Here is a 19,150-nt window from a genome sequence, read left to right as displayed (position 1 = left end):
TACACTTGGGACAGGAAGGCGGCGGGGGGAGGGCCAGGGTGTGGATGGGCTACACTTGGGACAGGAAGGAGGGGCTCGAGGGCCAGGGTGTGGACGGGCTACACTTGGGACAGGAAGGAGGCGAGGGGAGGGCCAGGGTGTGGACAGGCTGTACTTGGGACAGGAAGGCGCGTGGAGGACCAGGGTGTGGACGGGCTGTAATTGGGACAGGAAGGAGGGCAGGGCCAGGGTGTGGACGGGCTGTAATTGGGACAGGAAGGAGCGAGGGCCAGGGTGTGGACGGGTACACCTGGGACAGGAAGGAGGGGAGGGCCAGGGTGTGGACGGGTACACTTGGGACAGGAAGGAGGGGAGGGCCAGGGTGTGGACGGGCTGTAATTGGGACAGGAAGGGGGGGAGGGCCAGGGTGTGGACGGGCTACACTTGGGACAGGAAGGAGCGGAGGTCCAGGGTGTGGACGGGCTGTACTTGGGACAGGAAGGAGGGGAGGGCCAGGGTGTGGACGGGTACACTTGGGACAGGAAGGAGCGGAGGGCCAGGGTGTGGACGGGTCACGTGTGTGTAGGGTTGCCACCCTGACCTCAGGAAAATACCAACATCTTACTCTCCAATACGGAACTAACTGTAATTTAAGTTATGGGTCTTGTCTTGTTGCAGTATTGGTGATGTTCACTTTGGGCGACTTGGGAGTCCACCGCCCCAACACTGTGCCCTACTCCTAGGGCCGCTTTCACTTTATTTGTTTTGATCGTTACCAATGGCGGTGATCAACGCATAGTTTTCCACGTGAAACTGGCCTATGGGGTAGTGGTAGAGGGGGTGAGAGGTGTTGAGAGTGTGTGGTAAGGTGCGGGGCTGGGCTCACCCCGCACCCGCCACTACCCCATAGGCCAGTTTTACGTGGAAATACTATAGCGGCAATTTGTAACGATAAAAACAAACAAAATGACTGTGAAAGCGGCCCCTAATGTGCCTCAGCTGGTCAGGGAGGGAGCTACTCTCTGCCCCCCTTGGAGTAGTCGCGTGTAGGACAGGGGGCTCATCAGGGATCCCCTGCAGAAACAGGTCAAACTTTCTCCTGAAGGTCTCCATGCTGCAGTTTGAGGTGTCCTTGATATCCCTAGGCAGGCAGTTGAATAGTCTTGGTCCCTCGTTGGTAAAGCTGGCAGCATGTATGGACCTAAGACATTGACTGACTGTTTCAATGGATGTCCTGGGGCAGGTGCGGCCAAATTGGGGGTGTGTCTGGCGTGTTATCCCTCCTTCAGTTTGTGGTGATGGGTTAGGCACTTGCTTCTTCAGTGTTAATTATGTAGTACTATCTCTTCGTCTTTGGAGGGAGTAGAGTTGCCAGGTCTTGAGCCTGTCCCAGTAACTCAGATTTTTCATTGAGTTCAGCTTCCTTGTGAAGACCCTTTGTGTCTGTTCCAGTCGCTTAATATTGTACATTTTGTGTGGGGACCACAGATGGCACAGGTATTCCATTTTCGACAACACCAGGGACTTACAGAGCGGGAGGAGGTGTTCGGGTTCCCTCGTCTTGAAGGTGCAGAGTATCCATCCTGTCATCCTGCTGGCCGTCCTTGTGATGTCAATGTGCTCAGTGGGTGAAAAGTCATTACTAACTAGTACCCCCAGGTCATGTACGGAGCTGTTCTCTGCAATTTCTTGACCTTTCACCTGGTACTGTGATCTTGAGGTGGCCATTTTCCCCATATCTTATTAATTCAAATTTATTTTTGTTCAAAGACATGTTGTTGTCCTAACCTAACCTTACCCAGCCCTAAAATTTCTGTGGCCTGTCATGACTGACAGCCGCTGCCCACTGCTGGTGGAGGAAGGGGGAGGGACATTGCGTCGCCTTCTTTACACATACGTATTTTAAGACAACCCATAACAAATACATCATTTTTCTGTTGGTATCCAAGGCGGTGGCTGAGTGGTTAGCGTGCCGGTCCAGTATTCACTGCGTCGTGGATGATTTGGGTTCGAATCCGCCGCTACCACCTGGGATTTTTCAGTCACCGCCGAGTGGCCCAAGACCACCCACATGCTGTCCTGAAGACCACCCATCAACGTGGACTCTAAAGGAACTGTCAAAGGGAAATCAAGAATGAGCTTCCGGGCGCAGCATGAGCCAAGAATAGACGGCGCCAGTATAAACACTTGCCTGCACCACGTCGGGCTTGGGCCAACCACCACTGTTCCTATGGCTATTTATTACTCACAAAAAATGGAAATGTGTACATTTCAGGATAAATAAAAGTGCGATGAAAGAGAAGGTTTTTGCCTTAGGCCAGTATTTATGTTATGACTACAGTACCCTCTCGAGTTTCGTGCTCGCTTCATTCCGAAGGTGTAGCGCTAAACTCGAGGGTCGCGAAACTCAAGGTATTGAAAACACTGAAAAAGCGCTTATTTGTTCCGACCCGTGGAGTTTTTTTTATTTTTTTATGTGGCTTTTGGCGCCGATAAACTATCCATCTGAGCCTAATGGTCGGCCCCGAGCCTGTCATGGCGCAGGCAACTGTTTATAGTGGTGCCATTATAATTGGGTCATGCTGCCCCCCGGAGCTCACTTTTTTTCCTCCTTTACTCCCTTGTTATCTCAAAATACGTACCTTGGAAAAAGAAAGAAAACAGAAAGAGAGAACGGGTCATTTTAAAGCCACAGATGAAGCCTTACGATTGGCTGAGCTCTGAAAACACGCTTGTGATTCGCTGGGAGTCCAATGACGTCATCGCCAGCGCTCACCCAATCAGCGGCCTCACTGCCTTATTAACCCGTAGGCTTCGGCTATGGGAAAGCTGAGAAGTGCCCGAGAAACGACAAAACTACTCTGCATTTTGAGACTAAGAAAAGAGCATGGAACGTACATCAGAGTACTCCTCTCATAACCATAAAACCGTTATAAATATTTACTTTTACTCAAACTCCATTCTTTTTGGGTGATGTTTGTTACAAAATAAACAGTCTCGTGATGCGTGGCATCTAGCCAAGAGTCGCTTGTTGTGTACTACAGAGAATTTGCCAAGTGATCACTGTATGGATTGCTAATTCAGTATGCCACAACCTTACAGCACCACCTATGACAAAAAAGCCCACCTCAAGATCACCCACCCACCACATTGACCTAGGGCATTCATGGTGGGTTGCACTATGCCACCACCGCCTACAATTAGCTCGAATTAGGCGTTTTATGGCGAGCCCTTTTTAGGGTCCACCGTACCACAGCCACGACTCGTGAAAGCCTAAAAAAGGGTCTGCCCACGTTCTCGGGTTAAGGAGGGCGCCCGGGGGGGTCCCTCCTGGGCACACAGTATGCCCTATGGCTTTGAAATTTTAGTATGTTGTTTGTTGGTGTAAGTGTATGACATTCTGTGAATTTTGTGAAATTTGGGTGAATGTGTAGAGGAGACTCAAACAAAGCATAAAATCTTATTTTTGTTTCACAGACTTTAGTTGAAAAAAATATACCATAGAAACTTTGTGTATAGATCTACATTTATCATTTTGTAATTTTTTTCATTTTTTGTTCTGGCTTAAAAAAATTGAAATTCATTTTCACTAATAATTTTCTCCACTTTTTCTCCTGTTTTCTTTTTACATTTTTAAAAAAGGTACAAAATGAGAAAAATTGCCGTTTAGTTGTAAATTATATTGATACCTTACAAAAGACTGTCAGACGTTTTGTCGATTTTGTGAAATTTTTTGAAGTGTAAAAAAAAAATTTTCAAGATTATGGCTCCTTAAGATTTTTTTTTCCATTTCATGTGTCTTGCCATTTGTATTCATTTGATTGTCATGAAATGTTCACATATGATTGTTTATACCTTGTTCACTTACTGGGCCGCCAGTGTGCTGAGCAGATGTTTCACTTGTTGCATATTGGTACATCTGTGGCCCGAATAGCCCTTTCTATAAACTTTTACAAACATGAGTATATAAACAATTTGTGGGTAAATTTGTATTTATTATGACTGCAGATGTGTTGCAATGGTACCAGGTAATAAGTTCAAAATGATAAGGTAATAAATATATAGCTATGTAAAGGCATCCAAAATACATTTAAAGTTTGGTGACATTTTGCTTCCAAATATAAGCATTTCATTATGTAACAGTAATCAACTGTAGAGGCAAATGCCCCTCATATCAAACAACGTAAAAAAAAAAAAAAAAAAAAAAAATCCTAATACATGAAAATCTTGCTTTTATAACAAAAAAATAATGCTCCAGATCACTACTTACTAGTACTTGGAATATTAGATTATCCCAATGGTTGCTTTATTATAGTGTATTTTACTGAACTGTAGAGGGAAATACCACTCCGCAAATAACGTAAAAAAAAAAAAAATTCCTGATAAATTAGAATTTTGCTCATAACAGAGAAGAAAATAATGTTCCCCATCCTGCTCTTCATCTGTTTCTAACTCGTCACTTTCCTCGGAGAGCTCATCATCTGGGTCATCTGAACTGACAAAAAACCTGAATCATCTGAATCACCAAATGAGGTATCCGATCGCCCTCCTTAAAAGACGGTCGGGTTCATTTCTGTTGAAAAGGAGGGAAAAAAACATTATTAATAGTTTTTTTATATACAGCTCATCAGAATGTAAGATATTGTATCGACACAAACTCGTATAATAATCATAAAAACTACACCAAATAGCAGAACAAGACTATATCGTCAGTGCGTCGCTAACTGGTACATATATGCGCCAACCCATGCCTGGTACATTGGTGCACCAATACGCGGCAGAGGGAAAAAATATTAGTGGTCCGCGATATGGTATATATTTGTACCGTGGATTTTTACACTATACTACAGGCTATCCTCTCTTAATGATACATAACTCCTCTATCTGCAAAAGTCCAACGGACACTGGCGTGGTGGGCGCCGTGAAAGTTCCGCGGAGCAGGCAAGAGCGCTGAGTTGCCAAACGCGATTAATGTGTTAACAGGCCTTAAAACTATCAAGCTTGCAGCTTTGGTCGCTGGATATTGTCCATTGACGTGTAGTTCTGTCTTAGTATTGTTACGAATATCGCTTCAGATTTATTTAGGTTAGTTCAAAAGACATACAGTAAAACCCCGATTATCCGAAAGCGGATTATCCGAAAGACCGGATTATCTGAAATTGATCTGGATAATGCAATTAAATTTTTTTTTTCTATACTAAAACGTTATAAAACATCAAAAATAAATAAAAGTAACTACATATGTACTATATTAACACATTTAAAATTGATAAGAACAGTTAAAATGAATATGCTTTCTAATACGTATTGCCGAAATAGCTTGTAACGAATAGATCGATGTATTAGACAAAAAACATTAAACAAACTCTCAACAACACCACGCACTTTTCGCCCCAGCAAGGAGGTAGGTGCGGCGACGAACAAACTACTGCACGACTACTCTCACACTGTACTCTCAAGACAACGACAAACAAACGACTCCCTCTCCACTCCATGCCACATTCCCCAACATACGAGTTGGCGCGATAATATGAGTCATCATACTGTGTCTCCACCTGCACGATGCATCAAGGTCACACTTGCAAGCTTAACCATTCACAACCATCGCACTCTGCAACATTCACAATTCAGATCTGCAACGCTCACAAGTATCAACATACACTGGTCCAGACAAGGAGACACAGACAAACATACACATAAAGCATTTAAACAACATTTTTTTGTTTTGTTTTACTTTGTTGTTTTGTTTAAGCGAGCGTGTGTGTGTGTTGTTTACATCGTCGGTCGGGCCAGTCGGGCGTACACACTTCACACTGGGCAGTCGCATCGCGATCTACCTGTGCTTCGACCTCACTTCTTTCTACATCACCATGCCGAAAGAAACCGGGAAAAGGAAGAAAGTCGTCCTTACCATACAGCAGAACACAATGCCGACGATCAAAATGGCGGCCATAAATCCGGATTATCCGAAAAATCGGCTTATCCGAAAGAGGCTTCCCCCCTTCCATTTCGGATAATCGGGGTTTTACTGTATTTATCAGTGAATATATTATTGCATTAGTTTATTATCAGTACACGCACTATTTGCCTGACCCGGTGGCCTGTGGCTTGCCTTCGGTGCACCCACCACCGCCCTGATCCCTCCCACCAACTTCAGTTTCCTTACCAGTCTTTTTTTTTTTTTTTTTTCAGCACATGACTTTGTGTCCCAATGTCCACCACTGGTGTTAGTGTTGAAGTGAGGCATCGAGACAGTTGCTGTGGTCAGTACTTGTTCCGTCCCAGCTGCTGACTTCAGGACTCTTGGTGCATCCCCGCCTTGCCTGCTCAATTGGTCACTGAGTGTGCTTTGAAGCAACCTCGCCGCCTTCTCCAGCATCTCTGAGGTTCCTCAAGGCCAGCCAACTCCTCACATCCAGAGTAGTGTTGCAGTGGAGGCTGCAAGGCGGGACAGCAGCTGGAGTGGCTGGGATCAGCAAGAGCAGACTGCTACTGGTGTGAGGTTCAGGAGTGATAAAAAACACCACCAACACAACCACCACCAACAACAACAACTGCTGGCCTCTTCATCCACAAAGGGGGAAGTTTGAATTTCAGAAGTGTGAGAAGATCTGAGAATGAGAGCAAGTTTACTGACCAAAGCCAAGAGTGTGAGAAAAGACATGCAGGGAAGGATGACCTCAACAAATACACCCACACACTCTGGTGTAAGACCTCATGAAAGTCGGGAGTGTGGCAAAAGGTTTAGTAATAGGAGTAACCCCAAACATCACACCCTTACACACACTGGTGCAAGAAACCATGAGTGTGAAGTTTGTGGGAAATGTTTCAGTCAGAAGGGTCACCTCAACACACACACCCTTGCACACACCAGTGCAAGAAATCATGAGTGTGAAGTTTGTGGGAAATGTTTCAGTCACAAGGGTAACCTCAAATTACACTCTCTTACACACACTGGTGAAAGAAATCATGAGTGTGAAGTTTGTGGGAAATGTTTCAGTCAGAAGGGTCACCTCAACACACACACCTGTGCAAGAAATCATGAGTGTGAAGTTTGTGGGAAATGTTTCAGTCTGAAGGGTAACCTCAAGAAACACACCCTTACACACACTGGTGAAAGAAATCATGAGTGTGAAGTTTGTGGGAAATGTTTCAGTCAGAAGGGTACCCTCAAATTACACACTCTTACACACACTGGTGAAAGAAATCGTGAGTGTGAAATCTGTGGAAAATGTTTCACTGAGAAGGGTACCCTCAAGAAACACACCCTTACACACACTGGTGAAAAAAATTACAAGTGTGAAGTTTGTGGAAAATGTTTCAGTCGGAAGGATACCCTCAAATTACACACTCTTACACACACTGGTGAAAGAAATCATGAGTGTGAAGTTTGTGGGAAATGTTTCAGTCAGAAGAGTACCCTCAAATTACACACTCTTACACACACTGGTGAAAGAAAGCATGAGTGTGAAGTTTGTGGGAAATGTTTCAGTCAGAAGGGTACCCTCAAGAAACACACCCTTACACACACTGGTGAAAGAAATCATGAGTGTGAAGTTTGTGGGAAATGTTTCAGTCAGAAGGGTACCCTCAAATTACACACTCTTACACACACTGGTGAAAGAAATCATGAGTGTGAAGTTTGTGGGAAATGTTTCAGTCAGAAGGGTAACCTCAAATTACACACTCTTACACACACTGGTGAAAGAAAGCATGAGTGTGAAGTTTGTGGGAAATGTTTCAGTCAGAAGAGTACCCTCAAATTACACACTCTTACACACACTGGTGAAAGAAAGCATGAGTGTGAAGTTTGTGGGAAATGTTTCAGTCACAAGGGTACCCTCAAGAAACACACCCTTACACACACTGGTGAAAGAAATCATGAGTGTGAAGTTTGTGGGAAATGTTTCAGTCAGAAGGGTAACCTCAAGAAACACACCCTTACACACACTGGTGAAAGAAATCATGAGTGTGAAGTTTGTGGGAAATATTTCAGTCAGAAGGGTCACCTCAAATTACACACTCTTACACACACTGGTGAAAGAAAGCATGAGTGTGAAGTTTGTGGGAAATGTTTCATTCAGAAGAGTAACCTCAAATTACACACTCTTACACACACTGGTGAAAGAAAGCATGAGTGTGAAGTTTGTGGGAAATGTTTCATTCAGAAGAGTAACCTCAAATTACACACTCTTACACACACTGGTGAAAGAAATCATGAGTGTGAAGTTTGTGGGAAATGTTTCAGTCAGAAGGGTACCCTCAAATTACACACTCTTACACACACTGATGCAAGAAGTCATGAGTGTGAAGTTTGTGGGAAAAGGTTCAAACTGAAGAGTATATTGGACAGGCACGTCTTCAGACACTCTGGTCATAAAGGGTTCAAGTGCGATGTTTGTGGGAAACGTTTCATGACTAAGGGTGAGATTGTCAGGCACATGAAGGTCCACTTCTCCTGAGGTGCTGTGCTGATTCAGTTCTGCTGTGTGTGTGAGTGCAAGTGTTTGTTGTGGTGGTGTTACAGGGCTGTGTGTAGCACAGAGAACAGAAAATATTCATCTATTGGAACAAATGGAGACTGTGACGGCATGATCTGTTATTCACTTTCCACCCCAGGCTTCATGTGGTTGGTGGGTCCTGTGAAAGGTCTGATCTTTTTGGTGACTGTGCTGGGCTGGCTGTTGTGGCCTGGGCTTATTGGTCAAGTGTGTGTGTGTTAATAGTAATAACATAGTGTATTTGGTCTTACCAGCCGCTAAGCTAAAAATGTACACATTATAAACACATTGTAAAGAACAGTAGGTAGGGGTTCAGGGATCTAACACATCAGTGGGAGGTTGGAATGATAGTGGTGGAGGGTTGAGTGCAGTGTGGTGGTGCCGGGAGAGGGGAGACATCCTCTTCCAGATGGTGGCAAGGTGTTAGTCCCAAGGTGTGACATTCATGTAGGTGTGAAAGAGGGGTGACGATATGATTGAGCACATGCTACTTGAGTGATGTATGTATATAAGAGAGAAAAGGGGATTATGGTAACAGTTGTGACTGAATGGAATAGGATGTTGGAGAGGGATGTAAAAAGGTTAAATGCATGCAATATTATTTCAGCTGAGGTCATTTTCAAAGCAGACAATTGTTGTCATTCAGTAGATCATGTCATTCTTAATCATCAGAAATCATTTTCAAGACTCAATTCTGACCTGTCACATTGCGTAGATCTTGTCATTCTTAGTCAGTTGAGGTCATCTTGAAGCCAACAATTCTTGTTTCATTGCTCAATTCTTGTCATTTTCCCTCTTTTTGTTCCTCAGATATATTTTTCAAATTAATATCATATTTATTTCCATTTATTTCATTTTGGGAGCAAGCATTAAGGCCAGGTTATGTTAGGTTACCTTATATTTAGTTTAATTAGGTCAGATGAGGTTAGGTTACATTTAATTTGATTAGGGTAGTTAGTTTTAATTGTGTTCAATGAATGTGTTATATGCTTCAGTTATATAATGTGTACTCGCCATTGCCAATGGAGCTTGGGAATAATAACACATGACTTAGTCATTCACTTTTTTTTATTGGATTAACCTGCAGTTTGAGTATTACAGCTTGATGTAGCACGTAACAGCTGATACAGCACAACAAATAAGTAATTATACTGAGAAATCATCTATACAGGAAGGTAGTTGGTGTGGAAGAGAAATGGCTACTAACTCTGCCCTGTGCACAGGGGGTGATAAGTGGTGCCACAAAGAGATGCTCAGGGCTGAGAAATGTAAATCAAGTAGTGGTGCGTTACAGGTGCCCAGTTTGTGAAAGACGGGACAGGAAACGGAGGAAATAGGTAACTGGAACTGTGTGGCAAAGCAGAAGGGAGGAAAGGACCTGCAGAAGCCACTGCCTCAACAGACTATTGGAAATGGTTTGACTATAGTAAGTCTGCTGGTCAACAGAAAAATATTCTTAATGTCGTGCCTGGCATGGGCACTCCTTAATAATGTTGGTTAATTATACCTCAAAGTAGAATTAATTGTTGATCACTTAAACCAGAGAGTAAAATTAGTAGTTCATTTACCAAGTCTAATAAGGCACCGTTATCGCACACAGGATTATCATCTGCCAAATAATATGGGTAGCGTGACTTTAACACTATTACTTAAGGTAAATATATTTGTTTAGAGATTCTGATGATGAACTAAGGGTCAAGGGACAGGATTCAGCCATACAAGACTAAATTGTCGCTCATAACACTTAGAACTTAGTCTAATTATAAACTAACATGTAAACACAAGAAACAAGTAGCACCAACACCCGAAGAAAACCTATTGTTATGCCGGACGTGTTACTTGGGTTCCGTGTCGCCGTCAGGAGACTCCGTGGGAGGGAGTTATGGAAACACCTTGCACAGCTTCTGTAGTTTAATATTCTTCCTTAGTTGTACAATTCACTCTTGACTCTTCACTGACCACTAGCTTACTATGACTGGGACTAACTCCTCTCGCCCTCTTCTCCTATATATACCGAACAGTACAGTCTAGAACGTTACAGTATATATTAGATTATACAAGAACATGTAGCAAAAAATATGTGCGAGTTGGCAACACTTCCGCCTGGCGCCTGGTCAGGGCGCGGGCGGGGCCTTGCTCCTGCCCTCTACTCGCTCCTCCCGAGCCTTCCGGAGTCCCATAGACCCCGGGGGAAGCTTCCAGCACAACACTATCAAGTGTTCCCACAAACATGTGGTAAAAAACCTGCTCACTCAGTCTAACATCACTCATCAACTTAATTAAGCCTTGACTACAACTACCGAGTGTTTGCGCTCCACCGTGGTTACCCCTGATAATGACACGCACACCATTTGTCCTTTACCCTCTTTCCTCCTCCCGCACACAACCCCCAGGGCATGCTGGCTTGGGGCCCGACGGCAGTCAGCCAGCCTACCATCAGACAGACTTCGACATCTCTGTCTGGGGCGATACCTCGTATAGGAGTCCTTAAATATAATATTATAGCCTAGGTATATTGAACACTTCTATGTATGTGAGGCCAGTTATGCTATTCGAAGCAACAAGTTGAAGAGGATGACATGGAGCCAAGAGTGCAGAATGCTGAGATACATGGGCCATGTGAGATGGACAAGTAGGGTATCAAACTAGGTGATAAGAATGTGTGGTGTGGAGGTGGTGCCCCTCTTGAAGATCTGTTAGGCAGCATGTTGGTAACCCTCCGCCACTTGTCAATGGTTGAAAACTCTCAGAGTCTTGCAGTGGGAGTCAAGTCCTCTGGATCACCACGTTGTTTTGTTCTTATGCCTCCGACTGTGAGTTGTGCACATTTACATTTGAAAGTAATCTATTACTAACTGCAAGGTCTACATATATGCCTACCTATACTCAGGAAAAGAAGTTTCTAATAATTTCCTGCCTGACAACTTGACCAGGAATCTGTCTGTTGTTTCTCACAGGCTGAACTGGTACTTCTTCTGCAGCGATCCACTCAGTAGTTGTACAGGAGCATACAAGAAGTCGCAATCTTCATAGTCTTCTTGGGGTCATACTGCAAACTTCCTCCTGACTTATGTAGGCACCTGCACCTTGACTTGAGGATCCCAAAGGTCCGTTCGACAACGCATCTTGTCCTGTGAGGACTTGTTGTATCGTTCCTCCCCAGGTGTTGTCGGGCTTTTTTTTACAACAGAGGAGGCAGCTCAAGGGCACAAAAAAGAAAACAATAATAAAAAAGCCGCTACTGCTGCTCCCAAAAAAGAATTAAAAAGAGGTACGGAAAGAAAGAAAGATCAATTTCAGGGAGTAGAGATGTCTGATACCCTCCTCTTGAAAGAGTTCAAGTCGTAGGCAGGAGGAAATACAGATGAAGGAAGGCTGTTCCAGAGTTTACCAGCGTGAGGGATGACAGAGTGAAGATGCTGGTTAACTCTTGCATAAGGGGTTTGGACAGTGTAGGGATGAGCATGAACAGAAAGTCGTGTGCAGCGTGTCCGCGGGAGGGGGGGAGGCATGCAGTTAGCAAGTTCAGAAGAGCAGTCAGCGTGGAAATATCGATAGAAGATAGAAAGAGAGGCAACATCGCGGCGGAATTTAAGAGGTAGAAGGCTATCAGTAGGAGGAAGAGAGCTGATGAGACGCAGAGCCTTAGGAACAGAGAGAGGGATAGAATCCGAAAGAGGGCAAAATGGGTACTTCCAAAACTTTATTTGACAACAAAATAACGTTATTGGAAACGCTGTGCCGAATGGCACACGGGCACTCATACCAGAGAAGTGAGAAGGAGCAGAGGACTGTAATACCCTCTCTCAACAGGGCACTGACGCACTAATACATGCCCGTGAATGAGTTGAAAAATTCGGCCAAGGTTAACCACAGTGAGCGCGAGTTTCAAAAACACCTTAATTTTTGTGCCAAACGGCAAACGGTTTCCATTCTAGGGTTCAGCAGTATAGGATATACGTTGTCAGGTCCGGGGCTTGTATTTGTTTTAAGGGACTGGAGAGCTTTAAGGACTTCATCGGTAGTTATTACAAAGTTAGGCAATGCCTGCTCAAGAGGAGGAAGAATCTTCCTCCAAGAGAGCGACCCGCTGAGGGCCACTCCATGTATTATTCCTCCAAGGATAAAACTAAGCGTAAGGAAAAGAAAATACAAGAAATAAAAGACCATAAATAAAATGCCTAAAAAGACAACAACTAGGGCATAAAAAGTCTCCAATTAGAAAGAAAAGAAGAAAAAATAGGGAAAATAGGCAAATCGGAAAATAGGAAAACCTGAATATAGTGTGAAGAAGAGAAAAAAGAAGCAGATCATCACAAAAGAAGAAGAAAATACGGAAATAAAAGAAAAATGGGAAAAAATATGTACTAAATCAGAAGAGGAAAACAGGGAAAATCTGAATCTAGGTACACAGAAAAATAAAAGAATCAAGAAGGACCTAAGAAGATGTGCAAAGAGGAGATTTGATTGATTGATAGTTTATTGTTGCAGATAAACAAGAGGGAGAAGGGAAAAGAAGAAAACAGGGAAATAAAATAAAGAAATGGAAAATAGGTCAATCGGAAAAGGATAAAATAGGAAAGTCTGAATATAGGGAGACAGAAAAGTGAAACAATCAAGAAGGAGCCAAGAAGCTATAAATGAAGGAGAAGAAGAAGAGGAGGAGGAAGTAAATAAGTCCCTGTGACATCAAGATCAAGGTCGAGGTCCGCGTGCCCTGAAGTGAAGTGCCCTGGCAGTGTTTCTCGTGGAGGAGGAGGAGCCCTCGGCGTGCAGGCCCCAGGGTGAGTGTGCGGGTGGTGGAGGGCCAGGTGTGGACAGGCTACACTTTGGGACAGGAAAGAGGGAGGGGCCAGGGTGTGGACAGGCTACACTTGGGACAGGAAGGAGGGAGAGGCCAGGGGTGTGGACAGGCTACACTTGGGACAGGAAGGAGGGAGGGCCAGGGTGTGGACAGGCACTTGGGACAGGAAGGAGGGGAGGCCAGGTGTGGACGACTTGTTACACTTGGGACAGGAAGGAGGGGAGGCCAGGGTGTGGACAGGTTACACTTGGGACAGGATGGAGGGGAGGGCCAGTGTGTGGACGGTTACACTTAGGACAGGAAGGAGGGGAGGGCCAGAGTGTGGACAGGTGGGACAGAAGGAGGCCAGGTGGATTGACTTGGGACAGGAAGGAGGGAGGGCCAGGGTGTGGGACAGGCTACACTTGGGACAGGAAGGAGGGGAGGGCCAGGGTGTGGACGGGCTACACTTGGGACAGGAAGGAGGAGGCCAGGGTGTGGACAGGCTACACTTGGGACAGGAAGGAGGGGAGGCCAGGGGTGTGGACAGGCTACACTTGGGACAGGAAGGAGGAGGGCCAGGTGTGGACGGGCTACACTTGGGACAGGGAAGGAGGGAGGCCAGGGTGTGGACGGTTACACTTGGGACAGGAAGGAGGGGAGGCAGCCAGGGTGTGGACGGGTTACACTTGGGACAGGAAGGAGGGAGGGCCAGGGTGGAGGGCCAGGCTACACTTGGGACAGGAAGGAGGAGGGAGCCCAGGGTGTGGGCCAGACACACTTGGGACAGGAAGGAGGGAGGGCCAGGGTGTGGACGGCTACACTTGGGACAGGAAGGAGGGAGGGGCCAGGTGGACGGGCTACACTTGGGACAGAAGGAGGAGGCCAGGGTGGAGGCTACACTTGGGACAGGAAGGAGGAGGGACCAGAAGGTGTGGGCCAGGCCACTTGGGACTGGAGAAATGGGGAGGGGCCAGGGTGTGGACGGGCCACACTTGGGACAGGAAGGAGGAGGGGTGTGGACAGGGCTGCCGACAGAAGGAGGGGGACAGGAAGGTTCAGGTAGATAGCGGAAGTCCTGCCTTTGGATCGGCACTTCCTGATGTGATCTTGTTACTGTGGTCTTGTGGTCTTTTTTTAGAACATGCATCTTTAAGAGGGGGGGTCATTAGCAGGTCATAAAGTTCGGTTGGAGTAGTTTAAATATGATCCCCCATAAAACTTCAGTTCATGAGATCCCCAAGATCGTTGGGGGGAAGAAATTAATTGACTTCTTTACTTCAGTACAGTAAAACCTCTATTATCCGGAAGCGGGATTATCCAAAAACCGGATTATCCGAAAACCCAATTTGATCTGGATAATGCAATTAAATTTTTTCTATACTAAAACGTTATAAAACATCAAAAATAAATAAAAGTAACTACATATGTACTATATTAACACATTTAAAATTGATAAGAACAGTTAAAATGAATATGCTTTCTAACGTTGCAAAATAGCTTGTAACGAATAGATCAATGTAATAGACAAAAAACATTAAACAAACTCTCAACAACACCACGTCCGCACCTTCGCCCCCAGCAAGGACGTAGGTGCTTAACGAACAAACTACTGCACGACTACTCTCACACCGCACTCTCAAGACAACGACACAAACGACTCCCTCTCCACTCCATGCCACATTCCCTTCCAACATGAAAGTTCGCGATAATATGAGTCATCATACTGTGTCTCCACCTGCACGATGCATCAAGGTCACACTTGCAAGCTTGCACAACCATTCACAATTCAGATCTGCAACGCTCACAAGTATCAACATACACTGGTCCAGACAAGGAGACCCACAGACAAACATACAATAAAACATTTACATCACATGTTTTAAGTGTACTACTTTGTTTAGCGAAGGCGTTTGTTGGTTTCATTGTTTACATCGTCAGTCGGCAGTCGCGTCACACACACTTCACACTGGGCAGTCGATCGCGTTCTACCTGTAAGCTTGACCTCACTTCTTTCTACATCACCATGCCGAAGAAACCGGGAAAAAGGAAGAAAGTCGTCCTACCATACAGCAGAACACAATGCCGACGATCAAACTGGCGTGATCAAAATGGCGGCCATAAATCCGGATTATCCGAAAAATCGGCTTATCCGAAAGAGGCTTCCCCCCTTCCATTTCGGATAATCGGGGTTTTACTGTACTTTTTTTTACTATGATATATGGAAGCGTATTATACTGGAGGTGCGGAATCAATATCACAATCACCTTGTATACTGGGAATACGAGCCCGTGAACAGATTCAAAATCCGGTCAGTATGAGTTCACGTTCGAAACAGCTCGGGCAGAAGAGGTTCGAGAGCCTGCACTTCCTGCACAAACCGCAGTAGTGTTAAAGGCGTGGTGTTGGATGATTCTACATTTCTCATTTATGACTGCAGATTTTTTGCAATTTTTTGTTCAGTGGCTTAAGTTCAAAATTCATTTTCCTGTAATAAATATATCTCCACTTTTCTCATCCAAATATTTTTAAGTTTTTTTACATTTAAAAAAATGCTTCCAAAATGAGAAAAAATTGCCGCATTTCATTATAGATTATACAGTAATACATACTGTAGACTGTCAGACGTTTTGTCGATTTTAACAACTTTTGAAGTGTATAAAAAAAAAAAAAAAATTTTCTAGATGAAATTTTGGCTTTCATAACAGAATTTTTTTCCATGCTCGTGTCTTGCCTCACTGTGCGGAATATTCATTTGATTGTCCCTTAAAATTTGATTTCACATTATGATTGTTTTATTTTTTGCACAGACTGTACTGGGCCGCCAGTGTGCACTCCGCAAATAACAGTAAAAAAAAAATTCCTGATAAATTGCATAATTTTTGCTCATCTAGCCCAGAGAAAACCGTGTTCCCCATCCTGCTCTTTTACAAAACATGAGTATTCTAAACAATTTGTCACTTTCCTCGGTAAATCATCATCTATCATCTATGACTGCAGATGTACTTGAAAAACTGGAATCATCTGTAATCACCCTCATGCAAAAATGACGGTAAGGTAATCAAATATTTAGCTGTTGTGAAAAGGCATCAAAATACATTTATTAATAGTTTTTTTATGTGACAGCTCATGCTTTAAATATGTAAGCATATTCATTATGTAAGGCACAAACTCGTAATCATAATCGCAAGGCAAATGCCCCTCCTGTCAAACAAGCGAACAAGACTATATCACGTCAGTGCGTCGCGAACTGGTACATATATGCATAACAAAAACCATGCCTGGTACATTGGTGCGCAGATCACTGCTTAGCTTGAAGGGGAATATTAGATTATTAGTGGTCCGCGATTTGGTATAGTGTATTTGTACCGAGCTGTGAGAATTTTTACACTATAATGAAATACCGTAAAAAAAAATCCTCTCATAAATGGTACACAACTCCTCTTTGCTCATAACAGAGAAGTCCAGCGGACACTGGCGTGGTGGGCGCCGTGCTCTTCAGCGTTTCTAGGCACTTCAAGGCTGACTGTTGCTGAGACTCTAAGTAACAGGTCATCTGAAACTGATCAAGCAGCTTTGGTCATGGATATTGTCCAGATTTACGTGTAGTTCTGATCTTGAAGTATTATTGCAGATAAGACGCTTCCAGATTTCATTTGGTCTAGTTCAAAGACAGAATTATCAATGAATATATTATTGCATTAGTTTATTATCAGTACGCACTCATTTGCCTGAATGTAAGATATTGTGTGCTTGCCTTCGGTGCACCCACCACCGCCCTGATCCCTCCCACCAACTAGTTCCCCGTCATAAGACTACAATGCAATTCAGGCTAAAAATCGGGCAAACAAAGACTACAAGGTTTCATCGTCAAGGAGCATGAGCAATAGGGCGCTGAACTTTGGTACATCCTCAAACTTTACTGTATGCACTAGTTAGACCTCTATCTTGCAAGTTACTGACAGAGGAAAATAATAGTATCCCATCCTATTATTAGAATGCATATCAATATGTTAAGTAGTCTGTACTAGGGGAGGATGACAAAGGCTATGATTCTAAGGGGTGTTTTCAACTTGCCTCTATGAAGACAGGCTGAAGCAGTTAAATCCACTCTAGAAAAGCAGAAAGGTTTAGCAGGAGACTTGATCCAGTTTATGGAAATGGATGAAGGGATTTAATAAAGGCTGGAGTTGTCAATAAAATTTTGAGTGTTAAAAGAGCCAGGTAGGACGCGTGCAGCTTTGGTCTTTTAATATTATACAAATTCAGATTCGTACAAGGAGACCTCTAGGCAAGAATTGGACACCGAATAGAGTGGTGGACGATTTATGGAACAGGCTTGGTTCCAAAAGACATATTTACCATAGAATACATTCTTAAGAAGAGGCTTAGATCAAAGCCACTGGATGGTTTAGAGTGGGTGGGTTACTGTGTACAGGAGCACCTTGTATTTTAGGCCAACCGGCCCTCTTCCAGACCCTATAACTTCGGTTTCCTTACCAGTTCTTATGTTTTTTTTTTTTTTTTTTTTAACACCAAACTTTGTGTCCCAATGTACTACCACTGGTGTTAGTGTTGAAGTGAGGCATCGGGACCGGTTGCTGTGGTCGATGCTTGTTCCAGTTCCTGCTGCCCGCTGACTTCAGGACTCCTTGCATTTGCATCCCTCGCCTTGCCTGCTCAATTGGTCACTGAGTATGGCTTTGAAGCAACCTCGCCATAACCTTCTCCAGCATCTCTGAAAGTTCCTCAAGGCCCAGCCAACTCCTCTCACATCCAGAGTAGTGTTGCAGTGGGCTACAAGGCGGGATGGACAGCAGCTGGAGTGGCTGGGATCAGCCAGGAGCAGACTGCACTACTGAATTGTGAGGGGTTCAGGAGTGATAAAAAAACTTTCCTGCTACAACCACCAACCAACAGCAACAACTAACAAGCACTGCTTCATCCCTACAAAGGGGAAGTTGAATTTTACAGGAGTGTGAAGATCTGAGAATGAGAGCAAGTTGCAGTAAAAAGCCAAAGGTGTGAGAGAAAAGACATGCAGGGAGAGGATGACCTCAACAAATACACCCCACACTCTGGTGTAAGACCTCTCCATGAAAGTCAGGAGTGTGGCAAAAGGTTTAATAATAAGGAGTAACCCCAAAACATATCCACACCCTTACACACACACTGGTGCAAGAGGCCATGAGTGTGAAGTTTGTGGGAAATGTTTTCCAATCAGAAGGGTCACCTCAACACACACACCCTTACACACTGGTGCAAGAAACCATGAAGTGTGAAGTTTGTGAGAAATGTTTCAGTCGGAAGGATAACCTCAAGTACACACTCTTACACACACTAATTGCAAAAGAAGCCATGAGTGTGAAGTTTAGCAGCTGAGGTCACCTCCTTTACACCCTTACACACTGGTAAAGAAACCATGAGTGTGAAGTTTATGAGGAAATATTTCAATCTAAGGGTCACCTCAGACACACACACCCTTATATACACACTGGTGAAAAGAAATCATGAGTGTGAAGTTTGTGAAAATGTTTCAGTCAGGCTTTTGGCTGATAAACTATCCATCTGAGCCTAATGGTCGGCCCCGAGCCTGTCATGGCGCAGGCAACTGTTTATAGTGGTGCCATTATAATTGGGTCATGCTGCCCCCCGGAGCTCACTTTTTTTCCTCCTGTACTCCCTTGTTATCTCAAAATACGTACCTTGGAAAAAGAAAGAAAACAGAAAGAGAGAACGGGTCATTTTGAAGCCACAGATGAAGCCTTACGATTGGCTGAGCTCTGAAAACATGCTTGTGATTCGCTGGGAGTCTAATGACGTCATCGCCAGTGCTCACCCAATCAGCGGCCTCACTGCCCGAGAAACGACAAAATAACTCTGTATT

At 44.2% G+C, this 19,150-nt stretch overlaps 1 protein-coding gene across 4 annotated transcripts in view; it reads left to right on the top strand.

Moving 5' to 3' along the window:
• The window catches only part of LOC126984758 (uncharacterized), a 45,493-nt gene that overhangs the window by 3,197 nt on the left and 23,146 nt on the right, over positions 1-19,150 (top strand). Inside the window, exon 2 of one of the 4 annotated variants that reach the window (XR_007737632.1) lies at positions 6,172-6,268. The exons of 2 other annotated variants lie outside the window; for them this stretch is intronic. The gene's annotated coding sequence lies outside the window, so the exon portion shown is untranslated. Of the gene's footprint in view, positions 1-1,928; positions 5,336-6,171; positions 6,269-19,150 lie in introns of those variants that run through there. One more of the 4 variants, XR_007737630.1, reaches the window with a different exon arrangement.

This window comes from Eriocheir sinensis, chromosome 57 (assembly GCF_024679095.1).
Source record: "Eriocheir sinensis breed Jianghai 21 chromosome 57, ASM2467909v1, whole genome shotgun sequence".
NCBI classification, from domain to species: domain Eukaryota; kingdom Metazoa; phylum Arthropoda; class Malacostraca; order Decapoda; family Varunidae; genus Eriocheir; species Eriocheir sinensis.
The sequence above is the reverse complement of the archived record's forward strand: the minus strand, read 5'-3'. Positions and strand labels throughout refer to the sequence as shown.